We start from the raw sequence: 9,491 nt of genomic DNA, 5'->3' as shown, positions 1-9,491 counted from the left end.
CTTTAATTTAAAGGACCCCTTCCATCTCTCTCTCTCTCCCTCTCTCTCCGTCTCTCTCTCTCTCTCTCTGGTAATTTCTTTGGTAAAGAAACTGCTGGTTTGTCTTAGCCAGTTGTTCACAGTCTGGGATTTGCTGAGGTGTCTCCTCCCCATGGTATGGTTGAACCTGCCCTTCTGTGGCCCGTGTTTCTCCTATTCTGCTATTCCATCAGGAGACCTGATTTGACGGCCTGCCCCTGGGATGCCTCTGGATGTGTCCAGACATAAGTCAGATTTGTAGAGTTCAGTCTTCCTCAAGTAGAAACTTTTCCTTCTTCTCCTCTTCCTCCTCATGAAACATAAGCTTCATTCAGCTCACTTCCTATGTACCAGGCACTTCCTAAGCTCTTACACACATTATCTCACTGTTTTTCACAGCAATGTTATGAAACAGCATAGTTTAACTTGACATTCATTCTAGCTGCCCAGCATCTAAACCCTTTCCTGTGTTTGGGGAATGGGTCACCTCTTTGCACGCCAGAGATCTCGTTTCCAGCCTCCTTTGCAGCTAAGGAAAGGAAAAGGCAAGGGCCCAAAGCTACACCTACCAGATACTCTCATCCTTGGCCTGAGTTAGGTGCTACTGATGCGAAGACACATGGAGCCGGAGGCCATGGTGATTGCAACCTTGGTCCTGGCAGGCCCGCTACGTGCAGCCTGGGGGCGGGGCCCGGCCCGGGCTCCTGCAAGATTCCTCTGGGTCGTTCCTGTACCTGCTGCGTTCCCGTGAGATCTCCTGTAAACACATGGAGCCCAGGAAGAAGCTGCTGTGCAGAAGCTGCACTGCAGGTGCCACAGCGGAGAAACAAGGAACCCATTCCCTGTAACGAACCTGTGAATCACCCTCACCCAGAGCCCACCCTGCCTCAGGGTATGTTTCCAGTGTCCCTTCCAAACTGGGGAAATCACCAAAGGGTGGGTTCAGGACCCACTGAGTCCACTATGAAATGGATTTTTATCAAAACGTACTCACCTGGGCCTTCCCTGGTGGTGCAGTGGTTAAGAATCCGCCTACCAAGGCAGGGTACACGGGTTCGAGCTCTGGTCCGGGAGGATCCCACATGCTGCAAAGCAACTAAGCTCATGCGCCACAACTACTGAACCTGTGTGCCACAACTACTGAAGCCCGCGTGCCTAGAGCCCATGCTCTGCAACAAGAGAAGCCACCACAATGAGAAGCCAGCACACCGCAATGAAGAGTAGCCCCCCATCACTGCAACTAGAGAAAGCCCGCGCGCAGCAACGAAGACCCAACACAGCCAATAAATAAATAAATAAAAATTAAAAAAGAAAAAAAAAGTCCTCACCTGCCCTTCATAAGCCCCCATTCTGCCTAGCAAGTGGAGCACAGTGGTGTTTTGGCTCCAGAAATTCGTTTCAGTTTAGAGCCAGTGTCCTGTAATCCTGGAAAAGTCTGATTATTCACCTTTCCTCAATACACAGTCACTCTGGTAAATGGCCACAGGGCCTTCTGGAGGAAGATTTACAGTCTAAACATTTGCTGTGTAGCGTGATCCTTCCTCTGGAGGGCTTGGCCTCCCTTTCAGGCAAGGGCGTCTGTTGGCTGGGGCCAGGGTGAGGAAAGCAAGGGGCTCCTGCACAGAATTAAAGAAGGGGATGTCTCTCAGGTCCTGTGGGGCCGATCCTGCATTTTCATAATCTAGGAGGTAGTGCCTTCTCCGATATTGCACTCTAGGGATCTTTCTCGCCTCCCTCAAGGTCCAGCCCTTGGCTGAACTTGAATGACTCAAGTCTGGGAACTGGTTGAGAGGCTGTAACAGTCTCTCCTGGTGATTCACCTCACACTTCTGTCCAACAGATGTAGAGCTTTGCCATGTACACAAAATAAGACTTTAGGTAGTTCCCAGCTCTCACTTCTAGGGGCACCGTGACCAACACCAAAGACACTGCAGGTCAGACTTTTCTAATTACTGCATGGTCTGTGTGAAAACGAAAACCACAGGCCCAAAACAGAGCCATTTATGCCAGGCCACACCTCCGAACCAGGGCTTAATACTGAACCTAATTGAAGGTTCAACCTCCCCTAGAAATGTAGTCTTAACCAATCAGGAATTTTTTGGTCAGTACCAATGAGGTCATCTGTCACATGGGCCCTTTCTATCCCCTAGAGGAAGATGAGGTAAGCCACCTAATAAGATTCTTTTGTCCCCAAAGGGAAATGAGTTAATCTGAAATAATCCTTTTTTTCTGGTTTTGACTTCCTTGCCCTGCATTTAAAAACCTTTCCCTTTCTGTGGCCCCTGGAACTCCCCTCTGCTTCCTAGATGGAATTATGCCTGGTTCATGAATCGTTCAATGAAGTCAATTAGATCTTCAACATGTACTTGGTTGAGTTATGCTTTTTCACATTTGACGACTGAATAGCTTTGGCTCTGCTGTCCATTACCACATGTCCTGATCTGTGACTCGAAGTTTCTGCTTAACACCAACACCCCAGGATCCCGAAATCCCCAGTGAATGCAGGGAGTCTAGTTCAATGACAACTGTTCCCACTGTCATTTCTGGCCTAAAGATAATTTCACCACTATATTTCTCTGTCTAAAAACCAGGCATCAAGAAATAGTGATTTAATAAGCTTACTATAGGAGAAGTCTAAAATGATACAGATGCACGGTCTACAAACCATTGCATTTTGTGTAAGTGGAAAGATGAGTCTTTGCTTTGTTGCACACACAACATATTAAATTTGCAGCTCAGCAGTATTGCCATATTGACCCTTGACACGTATAGCGCCGTCTCATTGCCTACGAGTATCGCTCTGCTTTGCAAGAGCTCAGCCTTTCCGAGTAGCCCAGGCCTCTGTAAACGTTAATACACGGAAACCTCAATTAAATAGAGTTAGGTGACCAGAAAGGGGTGCTCTCATGCCCTATGCTAATAGCAGAGCCCAACAGTCCTTTCATGGCAAGGACTCAACCAATGAGGGACCACTAACCATCAGCCAATGATAAAACATGGACTGTTTGTTTACTCCACTCTCATCCCAACTTCCTTTTCCCCTCTATAAAAGAGTTCTCCCATCCATTTTTGTGGGGGGATTTGCAAATGGCTCACCATGATTGCAGACTCCCAATTGTAAGTCTTTGCAAATCTCCAAATAAACCCAATTGTGCTAGAGAAATAACTGGCAGTCTATTTGTTTTAGGTCGACACTTGGCTGGATTAGGGGACACCAACTGCCCATGATGGCACCCAGGGCTCATCCCCAGCACGCTTTGTCCCAGAACTAGTTGACAAGACAACAAAATACAAAGGCCTGGTTGGCTCAGACCCTGGGGTGGTCTTGGGTGCATCCTGGGGGGCCCATTTGTATAAACCCAGCTACAAAAGCTAGAGAAAAGAAAAAAGAGGGGGAAGGAACACATGACGGCCTTGCACAGGGTTCAGAAATTAATAACTCTATGAATTTATTTCAAAGAACTTTTCAGAACCATTTTTATACCAAGGAAGATGGCAAAAATCTGCACTTTTGCTCTAAATCTCGAGTCTTTTCTGGATGAGATAAGCATTCTCAGATTCACCTTTCCACATTATAAAGGCTCACTTAGTTCTCCTCCGGGCCAGGTTGGATTTGTTCCAATGGTCTCTGGATTTCAGAGTATCGAAGCATCTATGCAGGTTGATATGGATATAAATTGCTTTTAAGCTACTCATGAACTTTAAGCCTGGAGTTCGTTTTTGAAAACTGAAGGGCTTTACTAAGCTACTTCATGGTCTCCTATTGTAATTTAAACAAACAAACAAACAAGCTTTTAATTAATGCTTCTCTTGCTTTATTTAAAACATGTTTTATTAAATTGTAAACTTGGAATGTGCACATTTTGCCTGTCTACTAGGTCTTACAAGTAATTGGTAGTTTAATTCTACAAACAAAGATGCTATTTTAAGTTGGAAAGAAAATTAATCTTTCTTTTTCTTCTTATCTCTTTAAGAGAAGCTATTTTCCTTCTTCCCCTTAATTCATTTCTCTTGAAGCTCTTAGACTTGCTTTGATAATACACCAAGTCTTTGGGATTTGGGGAGAAGTTTTTCTCTAGCTCATTATAGTTTCCACTTTGAAAGTTCTTCTCTAGCTCATTTTAGTTTCCACTTTGAAACCAGAAGTTTCTAACACTACTTCAGAAATAAGACCAATGATGCATGGGCTCTATGCTTAATGTTCTATAGGCATCATCTCATTTAATCCACATAACCACACTACTGAGATGGACACTTTAAAAAAATAAAGGATACACACATTTCGATCAGTTTTGACAAATGCATGAGAGAGAACATTTTCATCACCTGAGATAGTTCTCTTTTGCCCCATCCCAGAGAATCCCACTGCCATACATGCACATACTGATCTATTTAGAGCTCTTCTGCTCATTGAAAATTGGATCAGTTCTTCTTTGAGATCAGCTTGAATGTTACAATTATCAACTATTTTATATGTATTTTCTTCCTGTATTTTCTATCTTAAATGGTGGTGTTCCTGAAAGCCGAGTACTGATTAGAAGCTTAATGTGCTAAAACATGTGATACTCCTATATGCTTCTATGAAGAAGGAAACTTTTAGAGAGGGGAGAAAAACATTAGGCTGTTTTCCTTTTTCTCTGTTGTCCTAAAGCCTTCAAAGAACTTCACTATTCTTTTCATATAATATACTTATATATAAAAGTATTTCATAGTATAAAGAATTTCATCATTCCTAGTTTTTTCAGATATCAATAACACTACCCCTTAGGGCAAAAAAAAAAAATACATACACTGACTTTTAGCAAATAGTTTAGTTTTTCCTACTTAGCATGCTATGTAGTATGTATTTTTGTGTATTTGGTTTTATTAACTTATAATATCCATGTTGTTGATTCCATGAATTACAACCTATATAAACTCTATATAGGCTCATCTATATATACTCAGATGCAAAGCTAGAGAAAACAAAAAGAGAAAGAAGGGGGACTTCCCTGGTGGTCCAGTGGTAAAGAATCCGCCTTACAATGCAGGGGACGCAGGTTCCATTCCTGGTTGGGGAACTAAGATCCCACATGCCGTGGGGCAACTAAGCCCGCACCACAACTACTGAGCTCGTGGGCCTCAACTAGAGGGCCTGTGTATTGCAAACTACAGAGCCCACATGCCCTGGAGACTGCGCACCACAATTAGAGAGAGAAAACCCACACACCACAAGTAGAGAGAAGCCCACGCGCCGCAACGAAGAGCCCACATGCCTCAATGAAGATCCTGTGTGCTGCAACTAAGACCCAACACAGACAATAATAAATAAATTAAATAAATAAATAAATAAATAATCTGAAATAAAAAGTGGAAGAAGAAACAGAGGCTGACATTGCACAAGGTACAGAAATAAGTAGCTCAATTAACTTATTTCCAGCAGATTTTTATTCTTTCTTTTTTGTTCCTCTTTATGCTGAGTAGTGTTCTGTTGTGTGGGTATACTGGAGTTTGTTCATCTGTTGATGGACATTTGGGCTGTTGCTAATTTGAAGCTGTTACCAAAAAAAAAAAAAAAAAAGCTGTGATAAACATTTGTGCACCTATCATTGTGTGGATATATATTTTCATTGCTCTTGGATATATACACCTAGTAGTGGAATGGCTGGGCCATATGATAGGTGTATGCTAACTTTGTAAGAAACTGCCAGATAACCAATGCAGTTGTAAAATTTTGCATTGCTACTGGAAATGTATGAAATTTTTAATTGCTCCACATCCTTGCCAGCACTTGGTATTGTCAGGTCTTTAAAAACTTATATTATCCATTAAATGAAATCTTGTGGATTTTTTTTGTTTGTTTGCTTGTTTTTAATATTTACTTAGTTAGTTGCTCTGGGTCTTAGTTGCATCACGTGGGCTCCTTAGCTGTGGCATGCGAACTCTTAGCTGCGGTGTGCATGTGGGATCTAGTTCCCCAACCAGGGATCAGACCCGGGCTCCCTGCATTGGGAGCACAGAGTCTTAACCACTATGCCACCAGGGAGGTCCTGAAATCTTGTGGGTTTTTTTGTTTGTTTGTTTTGGGGTTTTTTTGTGGTACGCGGGCCTCTCACTGTTGTGTCCTCTCCCGTTGCGGAGCACAGGCTCCGGACGCGCAGGCTCAGTGGCCATGGCTCACGGGCCCAGCCGCTCCGCGGCATGTGGGATCCTCCTGGACCGGGGCACGAACCCATGTCCCCTGCATCAGCAGGCGGACTCTCAACCACTGCGCCACCAGGGAAGCCCTTGTGTTTTTAATTTGCATTCCCTGATGACTGGTGATGTCCAGCATCTTTCACATGCTAATTGGCTATTCATATATCTTCTTCTGAGAAATGTCTATTTAATTTTTTCCCCATTTTTTTCTACTTAACTGTCTTCTTGTAACTGAGTTTTAGTACTTCTTTATATATTCTTGATACAAATCCTTTGTCAGATAAATAGTCAATGTTGGCTCTGGCACTTTGCTGTGCTAGAATTTAAACAAAGCATTAAATAGACATATTGGAAATGTTGAGATCATTATCAATTAAACATTTACAGACCAAAGATTATACATCGCGGGTGGGAGGAGTATTAGACAGCGGTCAGATTTACCAATTCAGACTGCTATGGGCTTTCGGTAGACAGGAGGTCACAGGCAGGGCCCACTGCTGCTAAAGTGAAAGGTACTGACTCACACCATGGCCATATGTAAGTTAGGGGAGCAAGATCATTATGCAAATACACTCTGGTTAAATCTAAAGCGGGATGGGGTGGGGGGACTTCCCTGGTGGTTCAGTGGTTAAGAATCTGCCTGCCAATGCAGGAGGCATGGGTTTGAGCCCTGGTCCAGGAAAATCCCACATGCCTCAGAGCAACTAAGCCTGTGAGCCACAACTACTGAGCCCATGAGCCACGACTACTGAAGCCTGTGCGCCTAGAGCCCGTGCTCCGCAACAAGAGAAGCCACCACAATGAGAAGCCCGCGCACCACAACGAAGAGTAGCCCCCGCTCGCCACAACTAGAGAAAGCCTGCGTGCAGCAACAAAGACCCAACACAACCAAAAATAAATAAATTAAATTAATTAATTTAAAAAAATCTAGAGCAAGGGGAAAAGCTGCCTCCAGGAGGTCAAAGCGTGTAGCTGTGTAGGAAAGCACACAAAGAGAGCAGGTAGTTTCTATCTGTATCCTTCAGAGACTAAGCTGAGAGAGATCATCAAATGAAACAAAGGTGCAGTGGGATAACCCTGTGTGTGCACATAACAACCCCGTGTGTGCATATAACAACCCTGTATACACATATAACAACCCCGTGTGTGCATATAACAGTCCTGTATACACATATAACAGCCCCGTGTGTGCATATAAAAGCCCTGTATACACATATAACAACCCTGTGTGTGCATATAACAGCCCTGTACACACACATAACAACCCCGTGTGTGCATATAACAAGCCTGTACACACACATAACAACCCCATGTGGGCATATAACAACACTGTGTACACACATAACACTCTCCTGTGTGCATATAACCAATGGGGGACCAACAAGGGAGTCATTCAGTAAAAAATTATAAAATAAAAATAAAATGACTTAATCTTAAATGTGGTGGAGACAAAATTTAAAGGTGCAGGCACTACCCATTCTTCTACTCTAGAAGCCATTTACCAATGATTAGATTCCTTTTAAAGAAAAGAATTGCCTTTAAATATTGTTGAACCTAGACTTCCCCTGGCTGCCTGTAGCTCTCTTGTTTGAGCAAAAGACTAAATAGAATTTTAAGGGTGATTTTTTTTTTTTTTTTTTGCTGTACGCGGGCCTCTCACTGCTGTGGCCTCTCCCGTTGCGGAGCACAGGCTCCGGACACACAGGCCCCGCGGCCATGGCTCGCGGGCCCAGCCGCTCCGCGGCATGTGGGATCCTCCGGGATCGGGGCACGAACCCGTGTCCCCTGCATCGGCAGGCGGACTCTCAACCACTGCGCCACCAGGGAGGCCCAAGGGTGATTTTGACTATGTGGATTTATCTTCTCACACTGTGACTTTAAGGGTTACGGGCTTTTACAAAATGTTGAAGTTTCTTCATTCCTCGCTGAATCTCTGGTCCGTAGACTGGGATGAAGGATCAGCCAGAAAATAGAAGACGGGAAGCATGGGTTTGTTAAACTGATGTAAGGCATTGAAAAGGATGGCCTCTCACGTGGAAAACGGTATATTTTCTTCTCCTTTTTTTGGGGTGGGGGGTGTTACGCGGGCCTCTCACTGCTGTGGCCTCTCCCGTTGAGGAGCACAGGCTCCGGACGCGCAGGCTCAGCGGCCATGGCTCATGGGCCCAGCCGCTCCGCGGCATGTGGGATCCTTCCGGACCGGGGCACGAACCCATGTCCCCTGCATCGGCAGGCGGACTCTCAACCACTGCGCCACCAGGGAAGCCCTTCTTCTCTTTTTTATGTATCACTCAGATCTGGCCTCCCAGTGATTTTTATAAATTATATATTTAATTAAATATAACATTGTTACAAATAAAATTAAAAACCTGTGATCATTTTGCAACATCACACTTTTAGCTACATCACTCTTCCCATGGGATGTATTCTGTCTATTTATATTGGTCTCACCTCTTCTTGACTATCCACACTAGGATCCAGCACTGTGCCATTTTACATGAACACCTGTGAATCACTCAACCTCCTCTGCTGTATGATGAGCGCTGTTTACGCGATCAAGTGCTGGATGTTATAGGAAGACATGGTCTGTGTCTAGCTTGATCTCATTCTCCTACAGGTACCATCATGGTGCTGCTGGATCCTGGGTGAACCTTGTGCTTTTAGAAGACTTTTCTACCAGCATGCTTCTCAAACTGGGTGCCCATATCTTTAAGGGAACCTAAGGACAAGGACAGCTAACAAATGGAGCGTGTACCATATGCCCAGCACTGCCCTAAGCACTTTGATGTATATCAAGTCATATTGCCCTCATCCCAAAGGCTTAGGGGGTGGGTACCATACTCAGCTCCCCTTAGAACAGAGAAAATAGGTCACTATCTACCTGTGGTTTTGATCCTGGGCTCTTCCTCCTCCATTTCCATATATCAAACGTCACTTGTTTTATATTTCTCCCCTTGAACTAAAACCATTTAGTCTGCTGTTGGTCCACACTGATTATAGAGAAAGTTAGTGAAACCCATCCCTTCCCCAAGGCAGGAATGGGCTTCACTCTGCATGGTGACACCGTCCTCGGTCTGGCTGTACTTTAGGAGGCAGAATCACAGATGTATGGAGTGCAATTCCACAGCCTTGACCTTCAGTGTCCCAGCTCGCACAATACATTCCTGATTAAGTTTCAGCCAGGGAGTTTGGTGTTGTAAAAAATCATGTAAAGAATTTATACCATGTATTAACTGGGTTCTCCTCGGGCAGTAGATTCACATTTCCCTCTCCTGTCACGGACCTCGCTGACTGTT

The sequence above is a fragment of the Mesoplodon densirostris genome, chromosome 1 (assembly GCF_025265405.1).
Source record: "Mesoplodon densirostris isolate mMesDen1 chromosome 1, mMesDen1 primary haplotype, whole genome shotgun sequence".
Classification (NCBI taxonomy): Eukaryota; Metazoa; Chordata; class Mammalia; order Artiodactyla; family Ziphiidae; genus Mesoplodon; species Mesoplodon densirostris.
This window is presented reverse-complemented; position numbering follows the sequence as displayed.